We start from the raw sequence: 23552 nt of genomic DNA, 5'->3' as shown, positions 1-23552 counted from the left end.
CAAACCCTAGATCCAGGAGACCTTAGTGTAATTAACTAACTTTCCCCTAATTGTTCTACCTATTGTAGGTTACAGATAGGAGGAGCTCGTATTTACAACAGAGATAGTCAAGCATCTGCATGTGGGGATCCATCATTCCAGTAAATTTCAAGCCTTCATGCTTAGGTAAAAAATGAATAAAAAATATCTCAGAATGAAAAATTATAGATGTATTGAGAAAATCAAGTGGGGAAGGTATTTCCAATTTAAAGAACTCCAATATACACAAAGGGGAAACATGAATTTATAAAACAATAAAAACAGGTCACTTTTTGGGAGATTATTTTTGGTCCACACCTTGAAGTGCTCAGGTGCACCAGAAGTGCTTACTTCTGGTTCTATGCTCAGGGATCACCACTGGTGGGGTTTGTGTTATCAATTGTGGGGTGCAGGGGATTGAATCCTGGTTGGCCACATGTATAGCTAAGTGCCCTGCCCACAATACTACTTCTCAAGTCCCAATAGATCATTTCTTATATTTCTTATAACTTTCGTTTGAGATAACTCTTTATCTGTCCAAATCCTCCTACATCAAATGTTTATGGCTCCCCAGGATTTTACCTTTACTGTACAATCAATTTTTCTGAGTTTGGGCTTTTCCAAAGATGCTGAACTGGTTGTATCTATTCTCAAATACAATGAAATGTAATAGTGAAGGCAATTATAAAAAAAAATAAAATTAAGCCTTTAGAAGAGAGTACTGAGCTGCCTGGATCATTCCTCTCCAAGACACATTCATCACACACTAAACCCAGAGGAATTTGGTAAAATTGCATGCATTTCAACATGATACCGTATTTTACCAAATTTTTTTACATATTTTGTGGGAAAGGTCTTCAAGTAGAGTCCAGGGAGTCCCAGAACCTCTCCCACAGATACTCAGTGAACTTCCCTGATTGAGGTCCCAAGGATGTGGCATTTCTTGGGTTCTACAAGCACAGAGACCTTCAGGGCCACACCTGGCAGTGCTGTGCACTATTGGAATCAAATGCGTGGTGGCCTCTATGGCTATCTTCAGTGACAATGGGGTTGGGTGCCTGTGGTGTCTGGAATCTAACCAAAATCCTGTGCTATCTTCTCAGCCCTTATTTAGATATTTTGATTATAATTTAATCTATCACTGATAGTTGAGGAAGACTAATGGATTTTGCTCCCCTCTCAAGTGGTGGAAATATAAGTGATATTTCTCAAAGTGTTTTTGTGGCAGTTATAACATTTTTAGAAATGATTATAAAAATTTAGACTTTTTTTTCCTATTCAGGACAGCAAGTATCAACTATCTGATGTATTTGATTGCTGCTCATGTTAGAAATGAATGTTTAGAGGCTGGAGAGATAGTATAGCAGACAGGGCATTCATTGCTCATGGCCAACCAAGTTTCAATCCCCCAAATCCCATACGGTCCCCAGAGCGACACCCAAAGTAATTTCTGAGTGTAGATCCAGTAAACCCTGAGCCTTGCTGGTGTGAACCAAAAAAAAAAAAAAAAAAAAAAAAAAAACCAAAAAAAACCAAACAATACCACCCCCGGCCCCTGAAAAAAAAGAAAGACAGAAAAAATGAGAAAAAATATGAATGTTTAGATCTTACATTCATTTATTAAAATAATAAAAGTAATATATACTGGTACCAAAAACATGATTAAAAAAAATCTTCTCAGAGATATGTATTAATGTAAAATTATGTAAAATTAACCAAAATGCAGCATTCTCTTTCTATTTTGCTTTCTCCTCCTTAAATCAATAAATTTGCACCTTAACAAAGTAAAATCTAGTTGAGTGAAATCCTCAGTATAAGTATATTATCAAAGCTTGAGAAAATATATAGTGAATCAAATAATTTCAGAATAATTGCATAATGTTTACTTACAAGTCTCTAATCGTAGGAGTATTATGATTTATTTGACCTTAAAATGGAAATAATTTCTGATAGAAAAAATTAAAACCAATGTGGAAATGGATAATACAGAGAAAAATATATATTTGAAGTAGCTATTAAAGATGAAGTGTTAGTCCAGATTCTGTATGGACATTCTGTAGGCCAGTAGCAAAAAAATAGCAAAAAGTAATAAACAAAAATTATAAATAAGAATTCTCAGGATACACAGGTTAAATACATAAACACATAAGTTTTGTATTTCTATACATATGCTAATTATTCATTTCACCAGTCAAATCCATACAAAAGTAATAAGATTAATACATTTTGTGAATTATTAATTTATGAATGGCTATTTTTCATGAAAAATAGCACCGAAAACAATTTTTTTGTAGGAGTGTAAAAAGGATTGATATTTTTGTAAATCTTTTAATCAATATATAAGAATGATTTAGGAGTATTCTTCTACATAATGACCCACTAGTCTGTATGCAGGAGATCTCTGCTTTTAACAATGATTTACAAAGCACTATCAGGTATTGGATTAGAGGCTCCCAAGGAAATGTCTGAAAATCAGATGAGAAAATGTAATTTTTGTTAGGAATAAAAAAATGGACCAAAAATTCAAATCTTATCAGGTTCTAGAGAATAAAGTGATGTGAGTAACAGTTCATTCGGATCCCTATGCCAAAAATAATTTTTTGCCATTTTATGACAAAATTAAGGAGAGATTTAAAGGACACATAAAATTAGAGATTAAAATTATCAGTAACTCAACTGCCTTTGTGAAACAGGTATGAAATTTTTTTGTGTGTCCTGCTCCTTCTCACACGAAGAGAAAAAGTAGTTCTTATAAAGAATAGGATCAGGTGTCAACAGATGGAGAACAATACTCGAACACAAGTGGGGGAAAGGATACACTCAGATATGATCTTCCCTAAATGTCAGTCCAAGGGAGAAATAGAAACCAGAAAGAAGGCAGGCCTCCTTCCTTTCCCCACCTACAATGCCTTTGTTGCCTCTTTTGCAGTCAACAGAAGTCAGTGATTGAGGTTCTCACAGTGTGTCTCGTTTGGAAAGTGGATATCATACCTGACACACTCATCCAACAAGTTTGCAGATAAGTAACCCTTGGAAAGGGATAAATGGTAATGGACTGCATGAGAATATTTATTTATATGGTCAGATTGTTACAGTGATTATAACAAGCTAATGGTAGGGTTTACACAGCAGCAAATAAGCAGATGTAAAGTGAAACATTCACTGTTCAATCAGCAGGATAAAGGAACTGCATAATGCCAAACAGCTGGATATTTGGAAACATTCAGACATTTGATAGCGTAGTTCCTTATTCTTTTTAATGGATTCCTCTTCAGAGAGAGAGAGAGAGAGAGAGAGAGAGAGAAAGAGAGAGAGTATTCTATTCCATATCACGAAACTGGTTTCTGTCAACATCTTTTTTTTTTGTCTACACTCTTTGCTGCAAATATCTATTTGAAAGAAAATCTCTCAATTGTTTCATTTAAAAATTAAATATAGAGGTTGGAGAGATAGCACAGGGCTGCATACATGGGTTGACCTGGGTTGATCCCAGCACCACATATGACCTCCTGAGCACCGTGAGGAATGGGCACAGAGCACAGAGTCAGGATCAAGAGTAAGCTCTGAGTATTGCCAGGAATGACCCCAAAACCAGAAAGGAAAAAGAAAAATATATTTTTCGGTGATCAAAAAAAGGGATCAAATGAACAGACACAAAGAAGAAAGAAAACAAGAAGGAAAGAGAGAACAAGAGAAAAAATGAAAGGAAGGAAGGGAAGAAGGGAGGGAGAGTCAGAGGGGGAGGTGGACAGAGCAAAACTTACTGCTCTTCGTGATATTCATTAACACTAGAGGTCATAAACTCTAAGCTCAATGATTAAAGGTATTTCATAATGAGAGACATGCAACTTCAAGAGATAAATTTGTTGAGGCTGATTTGTTCTGAAAATTGCAGCATTGTATGAGTTGACACTTCAACTCCAACCTACAGTTCTAGTTATCAGTGAGCGAGATAACTAGTTACCATCTTTATTGCTATTATTTTCGGAACTATTTTGATTCTCAAATAGCCTGGAATTAACTCTATAGAGTCGTCTTAAACATTCAATACTTACCAGTAGATTGGTGAAAATAGCAATCCTTTTCAAATATATTGCATTAGATTTGTGTTGGAACATCTACCATCTATGGGAAAAAATACACCGTTTTAATTCAAGTGTGGGATTTGTGGAACTGAAGACCCTTAATTGCATCTTTCGAAAAGGCAAGGACATCTCTATTTATTAGGCATTTAAATTCACTGCACTGCAAAGTTTTTTTCTCTTGGCACTTTCCTTAGTAATTGGGTGTTGACTCAATGCCTTCAGGCTAATTCAATGCTTATGTTGTTAAGATATAAACTGGCTGCTCCTGTGTGAATACTGCCTGATTTTAGTCCATTACCCATCCTTTCCCCCATATTCCAGTAATGAATAGAGTACTTCTTTCACTGAAAAAACATCTTTGGACTTGTTTATGCTCCGTGCTGCTCAGATACTGTACTGCTCTCTTGACCTTTGACTTTTCATCTTGCCATGGTGGATCAGCCTGACTTGCTTTTCTGCCAGCCTTGTGCTGTGGGTTAATAGAATAAAGAAAACATTCTGTTTCAGTATAATTCTAGTCTCTACATAGGCCCTCAAAAATACATCTATTTACATTAAAAAGTGTCATAATGTGATGATGTGATACTTTCTTTTCAAAAATTCTCAGTGAATTTTTTGGTAATACATAAAAATATATCCTGTATTTGGTTCTTAATTTTTATTAAAATATCTATCATTCTTACATTTCTGTACTTCGGGAGAGTACTGTCACATACTTCTGTTGAACATTGGGCTTCTTCATTTTCCAGAGAATAGATCAAATCTGTGCCACACCCATGAAAATATTTGTGTCATCATTCACACTGTTTTTAAAAACTGAATTATAATTTTCAAGACTGAGATACTATATCTAAACTAAATAAATCAATGCATGTTTGAGAAATACCTCCAGCCTAAAATCCAGACTGCCAACAAAATACCATTTTCATCATCTCAGAAATTTCTTCCTCCTTTTTCAATATCAGCATTACTGTTCTGAATTCTATAATCATTAATTAGTTTTGTTGTGCAAAACTTCATACTTATACATTATAAAAATACATACCATCTGTGTCCAGATGCTTTCATTCAGTGTATTTATTCACCACGTTTCATTTATCACCAGGCTCTTATTTTTGTTTTTATTTGTCCTTTGCAGAATACACTGTATATTGCTTCCCTGTTACTCTGTTATGGACATTTGAGTTTTTTCCAGTGTTGGCTATTGTAAACAAAGCTGCTGTGAACATATGTAAGCAAATCTTTCAGAAAATATACAGTTTCAATTCTCAATGATAAATATATGTGAATGATATTGCTGGTTTCATAGAGTAAGTAATACTGCTTAAGAAACAAGCACACCCCTTGCCAAAGTGGTTCTGTTACCTGTAGTTACAACTCTACCATTGGTAGAGTCTCAGATTCTTCGTATTTTTAGTAATTAAAAAAATGTGGTTGTTTTTTCCTTTTCCTTGAGTTTTGATCATTCCTTTCCCTTGATTGTTCATATTTTGATTGTTCATATGGGAGTGAAGATAGATGGTCGGCAAGTACACCACCTCCTCTTTGCTGATGACATTGTTCTAATAACATCAAACATTAGCCAAGCAGCACAAATGCTGGCCGACTTCAATTCTGAGTGTGGAAAGGTCGAACTACAGCTAAATCTTACGAAGACAATGTTTATGAGAAACAGCCTCGTTACTGATGCTCCATTCGCTCTCAACGAAATGACCATCTCTAAATGCAACAGTTATGTGTACCTAGGTTGAGAAGTCAACATGACGAATGATCTGGCACCTGAGTTGCACAGGAGGAAGAGCGCGGCTTTGAACACCTTCAAGAGCGTCGAGGGCACATCTCTTAGATTCCACTGTTTTTCCTGCATTAACATATGCCTCAGAGACTTGGGCCCTACGCAAACAGGATGAGGATGCTATTCAGGTCTCCCAAAGAGGAATAGAAAGAGCTATGGGTGGAGTATCACGTTTCACTCAAATGAGAGAAAGAATCCGGAGTTCTGACCTCTGTTGATGATCAAGAATCAGGGACACTGTCTCGTTTGCCAAGGCATCAAAAATCAGATGGGCTGGACACATAATGAGATTTGTAGATGACTGCTGGACTAGAGCCATTACTGACTCTATTCCATGGATAATTAAAAGACCGCGTGGCCCCCCCACCTACCAGATGGTTAGACTTCTTCATCAAGATCCTGAATGATCGGTATGAGGCTCTTTATGTTCCTAGAATGAACAGACACCATTGGGCTACACTAGCACGTGACAGTGACAAATGGCTCCCGCTTGAACAAATCAATGATTAATGGGAAGTCAAGTGATCGAGTGAAGTTGTCCTCTACTAGGTTAAGCACAGTTAAAAACATATAGCAATTCATCTTATCAAACTTATTTATTTTTGGAAAATTCAACTTGCCATTTTTTTACATTTTATTGGACCAAATAATATTAAGTAAATTTGTTATATGTTTTCCCAGGGGGCAGGCTGTGTGGGTGGGAGAGATGGGTACATTGGTGGTGATATTGGTGTTGGAACATTGTGTGCCCAAAATATTTGAACAACTATTATGAACAACTTTGTAAATCATGGTGACTCAATAAACACGCCTATGAAAAAGATAGAGGTTAAATACTGTACACTGAACACATTTACTATGACACAAGTTATTCTTTTCTTCTTATACCTATTTGTTTACTGAGTACTAGTATGAAATTCCAGTAAGCACATATTTGCCATATACTTAGAAGAAAACTTAAAAAACAGGCTTAACCAGGAGTGCTAATAATATAACTGCTTCCTTGATCAAAAGTTTCCTCATGCATCACTAATTAGTTGGTACTCCTTTTCTTAGCTGTGTCTACTCTCAATAATCTATTAAAAATAGAGAAGCACAAAGCTACACAAGCTGATGAGAAAGTTAGACTTTAGGGTATTATAATAATTGATTGAAATTTTGAATAGAAATGGAAGCATGGCAGAAGGAAGACAAAAAATGTCATTTGGTACTCAAGTTTGAACTAAAGAATAATAAAAATCAATTAAAAAAATCAAGATAGTTTGCTTAGGAATTTCCTCATTGAATGTTTGTTCACTTTTGTCATTTGCTTTATCTGGATATGGCAAGATCTCTTTTATTATGCTAATGCAGTGGATTGCACTTATTGATTTTAAAAGATTGACTAAATCTTGTATTTCAGAGCTATATAAAACTGGTCATGAACTATTGTTCTGACATTTTGCTATGTTATGGAATAACCCAACAAAAGAAAGAGACAAAGACATGCACTTGGAGGAATAAGAAACAAAAATACAAATTTATTAAGCACTGAATGCTGGCCCAGCAGTCACTCCAAAGTCTGAGTGCTCAGTCCAATATTTAGGTTGCATTTATACAGGGTGAGTTCCTGGGCTTGAGCTTCCCTAAGGGCTGGAGCAATAGCACAGTGGGTAGGGCATATGCAGCCAACACGGCCTACCCGAGTTCGATTCCTCCGCCCCTCTCGGAGAGCCTGGCAAGCTACCGAGAATATTTCACCCACATGGCAAAGCCTGGCAAGCTACCCGTGACATATTTGATATGCCAAACATAGTAACAACAAGTCTCACAATGGAGACATTACTGGGTCTGTTTGAGCAAATAGATGAATAATGGGAGGACAGTGCTACAGTGCTACAGAGTTCCTGGGTTTGGAAATGGTCTGCCCTGGGAAAAAGCAGACAGAGTTACACACGGTAAGCTGATATAGTATACACAAAGATGTCAGGGTGACATAGTACACAGATAAGGTAAAAGAACATGCAGAAATCAGGATTCCCTGATAATGGTGTTACAACAATGAACAAAAGGCAGGAAGAATTCTCTTTCATAGGAATCAGATCTCCCCTCATTAAAATGAGTCCAGGCCTCATAAAATAGGTAGAGGAATCAGACTTTTCTTCACATTGGGTTCAATTTGCTACTATTGTTGATGGGTTTTGAGCCAATATTCATGATGTATGTAGATTTGTAGCATTCTTTTGTTGCAATGATGTTGCCAAGTTTTGGTAGGCAGTTTGTGATCATGTCATAAAATGAATTGAGAGATCTCTTTGTAATTTTGCTAAGAGTTTGTTAAAGATAAAGACTTCTATTATTTCTTTCATGGATGTTTCTTATAGTTTGCTGATCTTTTGTCTTCTATCCAAAATCCTTTATATTCTTCTATCCAATATTCTTTATACTAGCTTTATCACTGTAACAACTGTATCACTATCATCCCATTGTTAATCAATAACCTCGAACGGGTGACAGTAAACGTTTCCATTTGTCCTAGCCCTGAGATTTTTAACAGCCTCTCTTTACTCATCCTTCCCAATGGGGCCACATTGGAGGCTCTTTCAGGGTCAGGGGAATGAGACCCATTATTGTTACTGTTTTTGACATATCAAATATGCCACAGGAAGCTTGCCAGGCTCTACCGTGTGGGAAGGATACTCTCAGTAGCTTACCCGGTTCTCTGAGAGGGAGAACTAGATTATAAGAGGTCTTGCGACCACAAACGTGAACATACGCTTCTGGGAGCTTTGTTTTATAGTCTCTGGATCTTGGCCATTAATGGGATTGCATGGCTTGGGGGCAGTTTGTGGGTGTGACTGCCTAGCTACTGGAAAATGGGGGATCTGGTTGGAGGAGTCCCAGTCCTTGATTCGAGCAGGCTTGGAGATCTCAGCTCCAGGTCCTGCACACCTGGTTTCCTCTGCCAGTTCCTTCATGCTTGAGGCTCATCTGAGTGTGTGGAGAGTGGCCTTGAGCATGGCTGTGGCTGGGTTCCGGGGGTCTTCAGCTGCTGGGGCTCTACTTGGGGCAGGGAGGGAAACTCAATTCTCCTCACCTAAGAGGTCCCAGTGAAGACAGCCTGGTGTGGGGGCAGGAGATTCTGCCAGGAGTCTAGCTTTATACTATTGTTTATAGCTTTATACTATTGTTTATATTGTTGCTTTGCAATTACTGTTATTTCCCCTCCCCTAGGTATTCTAAAGTTTTAATAAGACACAAAAGTATTTCATTCTATTAAATGTTCTTTAATGCAACAATCTTAAAATAATCCTACTGTTTCAAAAATCAAAGTTGCATATTTCTTTATATTATTGATATGGTGCTTTTCCTTTTTGGACTTTTTATTACAATTATTTACCTTAGTTATTTGATTTTTCTTATAAGTGAATATTAAGCTCTTCAACTGGATCTTAAACTTGTTTCACATCAGCAGCTCATGATACAGAATGTTGTATGTATTTAGAAATTTATTTTTTACTTTGTTAAAATTGGCAAAAGAGTACAGTTTTGCTACTGACCAATTTAAAGTAATGTAACAGGAACTAAGTTTACCCTGTCTGCTAAAGCAACTATACTTTTGTCATCCTTAAGGGTAAGTAGGTGAAATAATAGCTCTTAGGATACTGTGTATTAGTGCTGAAAGATATTATTCTATGATATAGAAAACAATATGAAGTAAGCCCTAACCTACTACCTTGGGAGAGTTGCTGGGCCATATGAAAGGATATATAGACTGACTCCAGGGACTCTCTGTGATTAGGAGGTAGAACTAAATCCAGAGAGATAAGGTGGCTGAAGTTGTCAGCACACTAGATGAAAGAGAATTCCAAGAAAATTCTCTTGAGGTCTACAGGGAGCTTTCCTCAGGTATTTAGTGGAGGCTATTTAGTGAATTGTGGGAGGAAACTACTGAAAACTATAGAAGGAAATTTGTCTGATGTTGACAACAGGTGAGAGAATAATGCTTTCTTTCAGAATACTTTCTGGACACATTCATGATTGTCAGTGTGTTGGGTCAAAAAACAGAAGATTCTTGCTTGAGTGGTGGGAAATAATACACCCTAATTATTCCTCTTCTCCTACATGACAAATTATTATCTAATTCTCCTAAGTAAAGGAATATTTTTTCTTTTTTTGGGGGGGGGGTCACACCCGGCGATGCACAGGGGATACTCCTGGATCTGCACTCAGGAATTACTCCTGGTAGTGCTCAGGGAACCATATGGGATGCTGGGAATCAAAGCAGGGTCAGTTGCGTGCATGGCACTACTCACTGTGCTATCACTCCAGTCCCCTAAGTAAAGGATTTTTTTCCAAAGAAAAACTGACATAGCTTTTTCCCCTGTAATGCAGTTTTAAATATATTTTAGTATTTCCTCATGCATGTCATTTTTCAACCAATAGTAATTAGAGTCTTCTGGGTCTTTTCCCCAAATATTCGGGGATTTTTCAGGTATATTTTCTTTATACGTTTAGCATTTATTTTTCTTTGTCAAGGGAACTATTTTTGTATGCTATTAATCGTATTTTAATTAAAATGTTATTATAACTCTGGTATAATTGAATGTTGAGTTTCTGTGTCAGGATTTTAAACACTGTAGTTCAATTTTTTCTACCTTCAGTATTTTTGTTTTTTTACCAAACTCTATTTTAAGTCCTAGATGAATTCTAGTAATAATTTTCAAATCTATATATTATTTCCCCTGAACAATGTCCAGCTAAGTTCAGAATGATACAAGGTCTTTTTATGTGTCATTCCTTATTATACAAAGTCATAAACAATAGAGACATCACATTCCAATGTGGCATTTTGGGAATTACTTGGCTTAGCATGTGATTTGAAATCATGCAAAACATTGCAATTTCACTCAAGTCCATGTCCATCCCCTGTATTATTTTAAATCAGTCAAGGAAGTTGAATCCCTTTGTGAAAATCCCAGCTGTTAGAGGAAAAATAATGCTGCTTGTATATCTCTCTTTTCTTTACCAAAATAATTTAGATATTTTTTAAGTAGCTTTGGGGGCCAGGAAATAGAACAAGCATAGACTAGCAAATTCTTTTATATGCTAAAAAAGAAAACTTAATAGTTATCTTTATTTTAACTCATATAGTATAAGTTCACAAGGTTTTTAGGTAACTTTAAGAGGAGATAGTCTCTGGTTTTACTTTTATTTATTGGGAATTAGGGGTCTGGACCACACTGCCATGTTCAGGGCTAACTCTTTGCTCGATTCTCAGGGGTCACTCCTACCAGTGCTTAGTGACCAAACGTAGTAGAGAGGGTCAAACCATGGTGCTATGCAAGGAAAGAACCTTCCTTATCCTTGGACTGTCTCTGGCTCCTTTTGTTTGTTTTTATTTTTTTTCCACATCTGATGGTGTTCAGGGATCACTCCTGAGGGACCTATGGAACCATATGGAGTCAGGATCTCTAACTCTGTTTGTATATATAAGGCAAGCATTACACATGCTCTACTGTCTCTCTAGCCCCTGGCCCCTGGATATATCCCTGGATATATAATTTTATATATGAATTTATATATATAATATGTAAACATATTTTACACATATTTATGTTATTTATTTTCTAATAATACTATATGTTTTATAGAATATTTACCATAAACTTTAGTGTCAATCAATTTTCTCTGGGATCAATATATAAAAAAGACATGTATCATTTTTTCTTGTATGTGTGTAGGGAGGGAGGTGGCGGAGGGGGTGCAAATGGAGTTTCAAGAAGCTTCTACCTGCTTTTCACTTGAGTGTTGCTCCTGATAGTGCTTGAGGGAGCATGCAGTGCCTGTGCCTGGGATAAAACCAAGAAACAGAATCTTTTTTTTTTGTTGTTAATTGAATCACCATGAGATACAGTAATAAGGATTTCATATTTGAGTCTAAGTCATACAATGATCAAAAACCCATCCCTGCACCAGTCTACATTTTCCACCACCAATGTTCCCAGTGTCCCTCTCACCCCCATCCCACCCCTCCCCCTGCCTCTATGGCAGACAATTTTCCTCTTTCTCTCCACTTTTGGGCATTATGGTTTGCAATACAGCTACTGAGGAGCCATCATAAGAAACAGAATCTTATGTTAGCTTATGATGTCCTTCTAAAAAATCCCTTAAAAATTAAAATAGATAGTTGGGTATCAGTAGTTATCATTATTATTTGTATTTCTGATTTAACATAACTTTTTTTCTGGGACATACTGACCCATTTTATACAAGGGTTCATTCCTTTGGTAAATGCAATTAAATTAGGAACAAATGTTCTCTAATATTTTTTTCTAGTTTTGATACCCTGCGTCATGATGACTTTATTTGTCTACATTTTCTATCTTATTAGTAGGAAATTATTTAAGAACAAAAATGATGGTTATCCTTATTCCTTTTACAGAATATTTTGCTATGTGATTATAAAGTTAAAAAATTATCACCTTCCTAAGGTCTGCATATAGTTTTGATCATTGAGATTTTTCTTTGTTGAAATCTTGAATCACTTGGTATGATATTAAAATCAACAATTTGGTGAAGGTTGGAGGAAAAGGGTGAAGATGATCAATAGGTATAAGCTTCCAGTTACAAAGTAAATAAATTTTAGACATGCTATATTCACAATGTTGACTATATAGTTAACAGTACTATATTGCATACTTGAAAGTTAATGACAAGTGCGCTGTTGGCAAATGAGTTTAAAAGTTTCTGTCACTGGGCTGGAGCAATAGCACAGCGGGTAGGGCATTTGCCTTGCATGCGGCCGACCCGGGTTCGAATCCCAGCATCCCATGTGGTCACCTGAGCACCACCAGGAGTAATTCCTGAGTGCAGAGCCAGGAGTAACCCCTGAGCATCGCCGAGTATGACCCAAAAAGAAAAAAAAAGTTTCTGTCACAAAAACGATATACCTATAAAGTGATGAATATTAAAAAGATTCCTGTGGCAATCCTTTTACGATACATATTTTGCAAATAATTATCTTGATAATAATACTTTTAATAATAACATACTCCATATTAAGTCTCAATAAGATGAAAATAATGTTATGCAATCAGTCAAGAAAAGCTCAATATCTTGTTAGAGTTAAATCAAAACAATCCAAATCTGTCAGTCTCCTACTTCATTCCCAAGCCCAGTACATTTCAATCAGGAAAGTCAGGGCATGAAGCAGAAACATGTGGCTATACAATAAATGCTTTAAATCTCTTATAATGCCTAAAATGCTGCATAAGAGTCAAACTGACAGCCCTGTACAGTCATGTGTATAGGAATTACTTTTTCTTTCCCTGTGATTTCTGAATTACTTTTTCTCACCCAAGGCTCTGTTCCAGCAGGCAGCAGAGAAGAGCAAAAGCAAATTAAAAGTATTTGCTATTTCCTGGAGCCCCAATTATGCTCTAAACTTGAATTAAGAATAGCCCAAGTGGTGAGGCATAGCTGGTTTGATCTGGTCCACCCTTGTAGCAAAAAAAAAAAAAAAATAGAAAGAAAGAAAAAAAACATAAAGTCTTGATAGACCTACTCCCATTGCTACTGATCAAAGTGAAAGAGTGACTTGGGCTGGAGAGAAAAATGTGTAGTGTGAGATGTGTTTAGCCCCAAGTATTTAGCCTGCCTCTCTGATGGGTCATCAAAGTCTCCATACAAATGACTTCTGGGTCAACCCAGGGAGTCAGACACCACAGGAAGAGAGATAGAATGTGAAGACACTATGATGCATACCCTTGATAGTCTCACCACTGTCGCTAGAATCCTAAAATCTCTGTTCAAGTTTGCCTTTCTGCTGAATAAGGAATCCTAAATTCGACTACAGTCGTGCTGTGCTTTGCTTTATCCTGTTTATATTGTTACTCAGTTTGTAAACGAGGGACTGTGCATTTCCAAGTTTCTTGCATTGATAGTTGAATACATAAAATCTCAATCTCTCTAACACACCAACAGAATCCAATGTGTCATATGCCAAGCTATGTATGTATTAAGATGATCCCCTACATTTCTACTCATACTGATTTTCAGATAATGAACAATAACAACCTACCTCCTGAGATAAGGCAAGTCTTTCTTAAACCAATGATGATGCACTTAATGTCTCTGACAAATGGAATAACCCATGTCTCATCAATTTATTATTTTCCTAAAAATTAGCATTAATTTCAATCCTATATTTATGTTAATTAAAGTTTACATGAATAATAAGTATATTAACAAGCCAAAGTAAACAATGAGGTTTAATGTAAAGGTAAAGGTAAAGGCCCTCCCGTTGATCGTCGATTTGCTCGAGCGGGCCCAGTAACGTCTCCATTGGAGACCTTGTTGTTACTGTGTCTGGCATATCGAATACTCTGGGTAGCTTGCCGGGCTCTCCGAGAGGGGCGGAGGAATCGAACTCGGGTCGGCCATGTTGGCCGCGTGGAAGGCGAATGCCCTACCCGCTGTGCTATGCTGTTCATTGATATGGTTTAAGTTTCCACATTGCATTTACCTATTTTTTTTTTTGCATTTTGGTTTAGTATCAGAGAAGAATAAAAATGAAAGTCCACTTTTGTTTGTTTGGGGGTCCCACCCAGTTGTGCTTCTGACTCTGGGCTCAGAGGTCAGCCCTGGTGATGATCAGGAGACCACTGCAGTATTGAACTTGGGTCAGCTGTGTGCAAGGCAAGTCTATCCTCCTATAGTATCTCTCCAGTTCCAATCATGGTAGTCTTAAATGGATATTAAAACGTTCTTATCTTCTCTACTACATATATCTCTGAGATAAAATCATGTTTGCGTATTTCTACTAAAAGATTCATTTGCAACAGTTTGGATAGAAAAAAATAACAATAGTTCAACTGTCTTAATTAATTCACTGAAAATATTTAATAAAATGTTAAAGGATTAGACTTCTCTTGGGCTGGAGTGATAGTACAGTGGGTAGGGCATTTGCCTTGTATGTGGCCGACCCAGGTTTGATTCCTCCACCCCTTTCAGAGAGCACAGCAAGCTACCTAGAGTATCCTGCCTGCACGGCAAAGCCTGGCAAGCTCCCTGTGTTGTATTCAATATGTTAAAAACAGTAACAACAAGTCTCAACAAGTCTCACAGTGGAGACATTACTGGTGCCTGCTCAAGCAAATCGATGAACAACAGGACAGTGCTACAGTGCAGTGTTAGACTTCTCTTACTTTTTCTCTAAAATGCAGTTATTCTTTGTAAACATACAGCATTTATGTTATATAATAGGTTTATTGTTGTTGCATTTATTGTTAATATTTTTTCAATTTTATAAATGGAGAAACGAATGGATTATCCTTAAAGGGAGTATCAAAAAGATACATTCTTTATAAACAGATCTTTGGGGGATTCAGCATATTTTGGGACTGGAATGGGCTCCTAAGACCAAAAAGTAACAGCATACCCAAAGACCATCTGTTTTTCTCCGCTTAGGAATCAATGCTTTAGTTCTATCAGAGAACTTCAGAGATCTTCTTTTGTTTTGTTTGGGGGGTCACACCTCATTGTGCTCAGGACTTACTCCTGACTTTGAGCTCAAGCAAATCGATGAACAACAGGACAGTGCTGGCAACCTCTGAGTTGCCACAAATCAGACCTGGACTGGCTGCATGCAAGGTAAATGCCCTAGTAGCAGTGCTATGATGGCTTCGGTTCCTCAGAGCATTTATTTTAATCTGCAATGGCATCTTAAGAGCCACATGACCGATAAGTAAATAAATGACATATTTTGTAGATCTTACTGAGTGTTGCTAGCTTGGGAACATCTATTCAATTAGTAAAAAGCCAAAGAGCAAGTTATATTATACGTTTATATTATATATTTAAACTTTTAATAGCTATACCCAAAGTAGTACTACTATCTTAGTTGTGATTGTGGAGTACTATAGGTTTCTCTTTTTAAATGACTGAAATATTCCCAAAGTATCTGGTTATTTCTATTATTCCAGTATGGTTATTCTGTTATGTCTAGGATAATAAAAATATAAATACTCTGAAGATAACCATGGAATAATAAATATTTAAATATAGCTGTGACATTATTACAATATCTTCATTATGCTTCTCTAACATTTCTTTTTAATATCCAATAAAATTTGATCTATTCTATTTAAGGTATAGATACAGACTAGTTCAAGAGATATGTCTCAGATCAGAAAAACTAGGTTTTATTTCTAGAGATCTCATAATCAGTGAGATGTCTTCAAAGAGCTATATGTGTCAAAACATTCTGACTGTCATTCCTACCTTGTTTTTGACAACTTAGTGCTACTCCTTTCTATCTCCCAGGAATTCCATCATTTCTCCTACAATCAGGATGCCTGTCTCAATTGACAGCATCTTGCAATTGACAGTAACTCTCAATTGACAGCATCTTTCACATTAATTTTTAGTCTGACTTGCAGAGAATAAGCACCAAGGATGCTAGAACTCCCCTCAGTGGTTTATTTATCATAATTCCATGAAAGAAATCTCTCTAGATGCTCTCAGAAGATAAAAAACAGAGGGGGTGAACTTATCATATATAATAGATCCTGTATGGGAGCTGGAGAGATAGTATGGTGAGTAGGGTTCTTGTCTTGCATGCAGCCCACCCAGATTCTATCTCTGGTACCCAATAGAGTACCCCAATTCTCACCAAGAGAGGTGACTGAGTGCAGAGCCAGGTGGAAGGGCTGAACACTACCTGGTATAGCCCCACAACAACAACATTATTAATAAATTCCCTACACCATGATTTATAAAATCACGATTAAGGGATATTTAAAACAATAACTTTATCTTTTATAGAATAGTTTGGGATTGGTCTTTTATATTTAAAGATTTTACTCTGACTTGCCCTCTTAAGCCCATGTTCTCTCTTGAACATGTATTTCCTTTCTCTGAATCTTTCTTTCTTTTTCTTTCTTTCTTTCTTTCTTTCTTTCTTTCTTTCTTTCTTTCTTTCTTTCTTTTTTCTCTCTTTCTTCTTTTTTTGCTTTTCGAGTCACACCTGGCGATGCACAGGGGTTACTCCTGGCTCTGCGCTCATGAATTACTCCTGGCGGTGCTTAGGGGACCCTATGGGATGCTGGGAATCAAATCCGGGTCGGTTGCATGCAAGACAAATGCCATACCCACTGTACTATCACTCCAGCCCCTTTATTATTTCTTCTTCTTCTTCTTCTTCTTCTTCTTCTTCTTCTTCTTCTTCTTCTTCTTCTTCTTCTTCTTCTTCTTCTTCTTCTTCTTCTTCTTCTTCTTCTTCTTTTTTATTAAATCACCATGAGATACAGTTACAAAGCTTTCATGTCTGAGTTTCAGTCATGCAATTATTGAACACCCATCCCTCCACCAGTGTACATTTTCCACCTCCAATGTCCCCAGTATCCTTCCCCCGCCATCCCACCCCTCCCCCTGCAGACAATTTCCCTTTTACTCTCTCTCTACTTTTGGGCATTATGGTTTTCAATACAGATGCTGAGAGGCCATCGTGTTTGGTCCATTATCTACTTTCAGCCCACACCTTCCATGGGTAAAGATCCCTCCATGCATCATTGACTTATCCCTCACATCTAAGTAAGTTTTATTTAATAAAACCTATTTGCATCACTAATAAAAAATAAAATATTTGACTATTTATGATACTTTATAAAAACTATTTACTCAATTAACTGAAAATAATTGTAATAAACAAAATGTAGTAAGATTTTACTAGTAATATTGGTCAAATATAGGCAAAATAAATTTCAAGGTTTGTCTTTAAAAATCAGCATGTGTATATACTATACCCCATCTACCATTTGAAATACAATTCTATAAATTGTACTTTTGCTCCACATTGGTGTGTGTTGTGTGTTGCTTTTGATTTTTGGCTCATACCCAACAGTGCTCAGGGCTTAATCCTGGCTTTGTGTTCAGAAGACCATACATGGTGCTGAGTAGCACATTTGGGTCGGCTGTATACAAGTGACTTAACCTCTGTATTATCTCTTTGGATCCTCTACTTCATAAACTTATCCTTCCCTCCATTTTCTGTATCCTGGCAACCACTAATCTTTCTACTGTCTTCATCGAGTTCTCTTTTCCAGATGTTAAATTGTTGGAATTATGCAATATGAGACCTTTTTATATTGGCTTCTTTCACTTGGCAAATGTTTCAGCTTCCTCCCTTTCTTTCCATGAGTTGATAACAAATGTCTTTCAACACTAAAAACTATTCTATTGTCAAACTACTTTTGCAGTTTATTAATCGACTTGATTATTAAGAATATCTTGGCCACTTCCAAGCTTTTGCAATTATGAATAAATGTCTATGTGTTTACATATGTTTATTATAAACATCTGTGTGATTTTGTGTGGACTCAAGTTTTCAAAACTATGTAAACTACGTAAATACTAGAATGTACAGTTGTTGGATCGTGGGAAAGAGTATACTTTTATCCAAAACTGCCAATTGTTCCAATTGTTTTCAAAGAGACTACACCAGCTTGCATTCACACCAGCAACAAATGAATTTCTCTTGCTTCTCCTTCTTGATAGCTTTTCCTGCTCTCTGTGTTCTGGATCTTGACCATTTTAATAGGTTGTGTATGTAGTTTGTGAAGCATTTTTCACAAGCTGATTTATTATTTTTATATATCTATGGTAAGATTCCTGATATAGTCCCTGGTTAAATTGGGGTGGCTTTATTTTTGACTTATTATTGGGTTCTAAGAGTTCTTTTCATATTTTGATTTTTGTTTTCCAAGTACAGAAAGTATCAGATAATAGCATCCTTCATCAAGATGTGTTTTTGCAAATGTTTACTCCCAGTCATCAGTAAATTTTTTCATTCCTTTGGCAGCACCATTGACAGTGAAGAAACTCTCAATTCTATTGAAGTCCAGTTTCAATTTACTTATTTTGAGATTTCGGGCCATAGCCACTAGAGCTCAGGGGCTACTCTCACCTTGCACTCAGAGGTGACTCCTGGTAATGCTCAAGAGATCGAATGAGGGTCAGCTGCAAGCAAGACAAGAGATTTATGCCCCTGTACTAGCTCTCTCGCCCTAACTATAATTTTTATAGGTTGCGACTTTGGTGTTGTAATAAAGGCCATTTTTGTCTGAAATATTATGTAATTAAGCTAGTGAAGAATTCAGGCTGTAACGTCTAAATTACAGTTGCCACAGTGATGTACTGTATACCAGTGATATATATCTTACGGTTTCTATATTTCAGCCAGGCCCGTTATTAGCAATAAATTCTAAATTTTAGTATCAATTTATACAAATTATTAAATATCCTTGTGTAGAGTACTTTATATGCTAAAAATCCAGGCTAGATATATGTTTAAAGAAAATTCAAGTGGGAAAACTTAAGCACATTTCACTGTTTACTCGCAAGTTAAATTTCACTTCAGGGAACCTTCTTGCAAATCCTTTTAATGGATTACTGAGTTAAAGGAAGGAGGAGAACTTGTTAGGAGCCTAAAGTTGGCTAAATTTAGATATGCAAATGAACCCATAGGGTGTGCTTATACTCTATAGGCTGTCTGTGCAATTTCTCTCTTTCTCCTCTTAGTACTCCACCCTTAATTAAAAGACTAATTTAGTTACAGGGTCAAATTTCCTGCCTTGACCTAGCTTTGAGTCTGCTTTGAGAGGGGTAGAAGCTTGTATACCACAGAGAAGTGGTAATTAGTGCACTGTAATTAAAGGATGAATGATACTAGCAAATGGAGGTGGGTTTTTCCAGTCTGCTGAGTGGGAAAACATGGAATAAATTAAAGAGGATTTTCTAAGCATTTTATCTCCTCGAAATGGGTTCTCCATTTCTTCTAGAAATGGCATGTAGTTCTGGGATGAGACCCAAACGAAATTACTGCAATTTTGGGTTGGATTAGATACTGGAGAAACTCACACAGACTCACTCACCAAGAGCGGCCCTTGGAACAAATTAGTCCCATTTGTAATGAGATAAAAAGCTCCCTTAGCCACTCACAGGGAAAATTCTAGCAAATGTAATACATTATTTTATAATCAAAATATATTGGAAATAGAAATACAAACACAACTGTCAGTTTTACTCTTAAGTCAAATTGTCTGGTTCAACAACAAAGGTTTGTGTGTATGTGTGTCTGTGTGTGTCTGTATGTGTTTAAGTAGCAGAGTACCAGTCAATTTACTTATGCAATGACAATTTAGATGTACTAGTTAACAAAAGAAACAGAATAGAATAGTAAAAACTGATCAGAAACACAAGTGTCAATATAGGTTACATCTCTGAATTTTTTCCCTGAGTTGAATGTCTCCGTTATTCTAATCACTAATCTCTGCTAACAACTATTTTTTTGTTCTATCAAATCTTTGATCATCATAAGGTTCCAAGGTTGACATAATTTTGACTCTACCTCATTGCATTCATTTATTGCCTTCTAAGTAAACTAAATGTTCCCTTTGCTCCTAAATGCTAAAAGTAAAATTTTGAAGACTGGCTAAGTTTGAAGTTCAATGCAGTCTAATAGCTTTCTAGAGCTTAATATAACACCAATTTCAGAATTTATTTTAGAACAGTAAGTGCCCTGATCACCATCAGGACTGATTCCCAAGTGCAGAGCCAGGAGTAAGCCCTGAACACCACTGGGTGGGGTCTCCAAACAAAAAAAACGAAAGAGCAGTAGTTTCAATCTATAAGTGTTATATTGATATTCCTCAGGCTTCTCAGTTCACAAAAACCATGTGATGTATATTGTTACGCTTTTCAGTTGTATTGCCCAGGGAGGTACCTCGCACTGCTTCTAACAGTTATCTTTCTTGCATATAGAAAGTGAAGTAAGATCTGCTGTAAAAACTTAGAGAGTTTCAAACCAGTTAACTGAACATCTTTACTAGTCAGTGGTACAAAAAGAAAAAAAAAAACACTTCAATCTTCAATGTTTAGCAAAGGTGAACACTCATTTTTGCGAGTGTACAGAGTGAATTGAACTTTAATACATTAAGATGAGATGTAGTTTGGCTTCTGGTTATAGGGAAACTGTGCAGTTATCCATGGAATGCTTTTTCTCATAGCAAGAAGCAGCTATTTAACACGACTCTCTGACTAGGTCAGAGCACCTTTTCAGGATAAATTAAGAATCTCCATGGGAAAAAGCAACTTTATAACTAATCTCAAATTAAATGTACTTCAACCTCTAGGAGGCCAGGGGAATCAGGTAAATTTGCAACATTAGTGCAGGATATAAAAGGATGCTAATAATCTGATCAAAAATAAGAGCTCCATGTTTATGCCTAAGACTATTCTCACTTTGCATAGTTTCTGAAGATCTCACGGCTTTTTACTTCCCAGAACATGAGAGAAAATTAGGAGTCTAGTTTAGCCCTTTTTATCCCTCCTCTATTGCTTCTCTTACACTACATCCCCAAGACTTCCCAAAATTTGGTAACAATACAGTTGGACCCTCCTCAACTATCCCCATCCCAACACAGTTCTCTTGTTTACCTTTAGTCTACCTTTTAGGTGGGTGTGTAAACACAATATATATTTAGATTATTGGTCTGCACAGGAAACTTTGTTTTCTTTGTTTTTTAGAAATCATTTTCTAAAATGAACATAAAAAAATAAATCCACAGAGCACCAAGTTGATCAGTGTTTTAAATGACGTATTTTCTATCTGGGTATTTCTGCCCATGTCATGAACAGAAGGTGAAAATAGCATTTTAAGACGTTTTATAAGTTGATTGCCCCATCTGTGACATTAAGCATTTAGGAAATGTCATAATCAGTCTAATGTCACCTGAAGGAAGTTGCTGATTCTTGTGTTTTTTGGATTGTGAATTCACCAATTCCCTCACAATTCTCTGGTTCCTTCTAATAACATCCACATTTTCTGTGCCTGTTTTCCTCATAAGGGACTTATAGTCTGAGCAATCAGACCAGACATCAATAAAACACCAGTGAATAAATCTAATTTCTTTCCCTTAAGGACACTTTAATTCAAAACCTGTTGTCTCCAAAATATGTATTTTTCTTTCTTACTGTCTTTTTCTCAACCAGAAAAATACACTGTCAAAAAAAGCCATGTAGAATGTGAACTAGCTTAATCTCCTTGGCAAGCAATATGGACACTTCTCAAAAAACTAAGAATTGAGCTTCTGTATGATCCAGAAATTCCACTTCTCAGCATCTGTCCCAAGGGTCTAATAACATTATTTTGAAAGAGACATTTGTGCCTATGTTCATTGCAGCACTATTTACAATAGCTAAGATCTGGAAATGACCCAAGTGCCCAAGAACACATGATTAGATAAAGAAATTTTAGTATATATGCACAGTGGACTCTACTCAGTGATAAGAAAAAATGGAATCCTGCAAGTTGCTGCTGTACAGATGAAACTAATGATGTACAAAAAACTCATGTGGGAATATATACATATAAATATATGTGTGTTTCTGTGTATATGTGTGTACATATATAGATATACACATATATGTATAAAGAAACAACAAATGGACAAAGGAAACAGAAATGGATTGTTAGTCTAAAAAAGCGAGCTTATCTTAGGTGGGTGATGGAGTGGGGAGGTGAGGATAGAGACATTTTGGCAAAAAAGTGAGCCCTCTTATGGTAGATGTGATGTTGGAACATATGTCTGGACCATGTATGCACAAAACTATCATTAACAGTTTTACAAATCATGATACCTCAATAAAAATGGAGGAAATATCTAATTTTTTGAGAGTCGTCCATACTGTTTTCCAAAAGGGTTGAACCAGTTGGCATTCCCACCAGCAGTGAAGGAGGGTCCCTTTCTCGCCACATGCACGCCAACACAGGTTGCTTTTTTTCTTTTGAATGTTGGCCAGTCTCTGTGGTGTGAAATGATATCTCATTATTGTTTTGATCTGCATCTCCCTGATGATTAATGATGTAGAGCATTTTCTCATGTGCCTTTTTGCCATTCGGATTTCTTCTTTGAGAAAATCTCTGTTCATTTCGTTGCCCCACTTTTTGATGAGATTGGATGTTTTCTTCTTGTGGAGTTCAACAAGTACTTTGTATATCCTTGATATCAACCCCTTGTAGGATGTGTATTTGGAGAATATCCTTTCCCATTCTGTAGACTGTCTTTGTATTTTGGTCACTGTTTCTTTGGAGGTGCAGAAGCTTCTTAGTTTAAGATAGTCCCATTTGTCTATCTCTGTTTTCACTTGCTTGGCCAGTGGCGTGACATCTTTGAAGATAACATTAGCTTCAATGCCATGGAGGGTTTTGCCAACTTTGTCTTCAATGTACCTTATGGATTGGAAAACAGTATGGACAACTCTCAAAAAATTAGAAATTGAGCTCCCATTTGACCCAGCAATACCACTCCTGGGAATATACCCCGGAGAGGCCAAAAAGTATAGTCAAAGTGACATCTGCACTTGTTTGTTCATTGCAGCACTGTTTACAATAGCTAGAATATGGACAAAAACCTGAGTGCTCGAGAACAGATGACTGGATTAAGAAACCTTGCTACATCTACACAATGGAGTACTATGTAGCAGTTAGCAAAAATGAAGTCATGAAATTTACATACAAGTGGTACTACATGGAAAAATATTATGCTAAGCGAAATGAGTCAGAAAGAGAGGGACAGACATAGAAAGATTGCATTCATCTGGGTAACATAAAG

General features: G+C 36.5%; 1 pseudogene; it reads left to right on the top strand.

Moving 5' to 3' along the window:
* The window catches only part of LOC130045233 (fibulin-7-like), an 83142-nt pseudogene that overhangs the window by 53387 nt on the left and 6203 nt on the right, over positions 1-23552 (top strand).

Source organism: Sorex fumeus, unplaced genomic scaffold, assembly GCF_029834395.1.
Source record: "Sorex fumeus unplaced genomic scaffold, SorFum_2.1 ptg000128l, whole genome shotgun sequence".
NCBI lineage: Eukaryota > Metazoa > Chordata > Mammalia > Eulipotyphla > Soricidae > Sorex > Sorex fumeus.
This window is presented reverse-complemented; position numbering and strand designations above follow the sequence as displayed.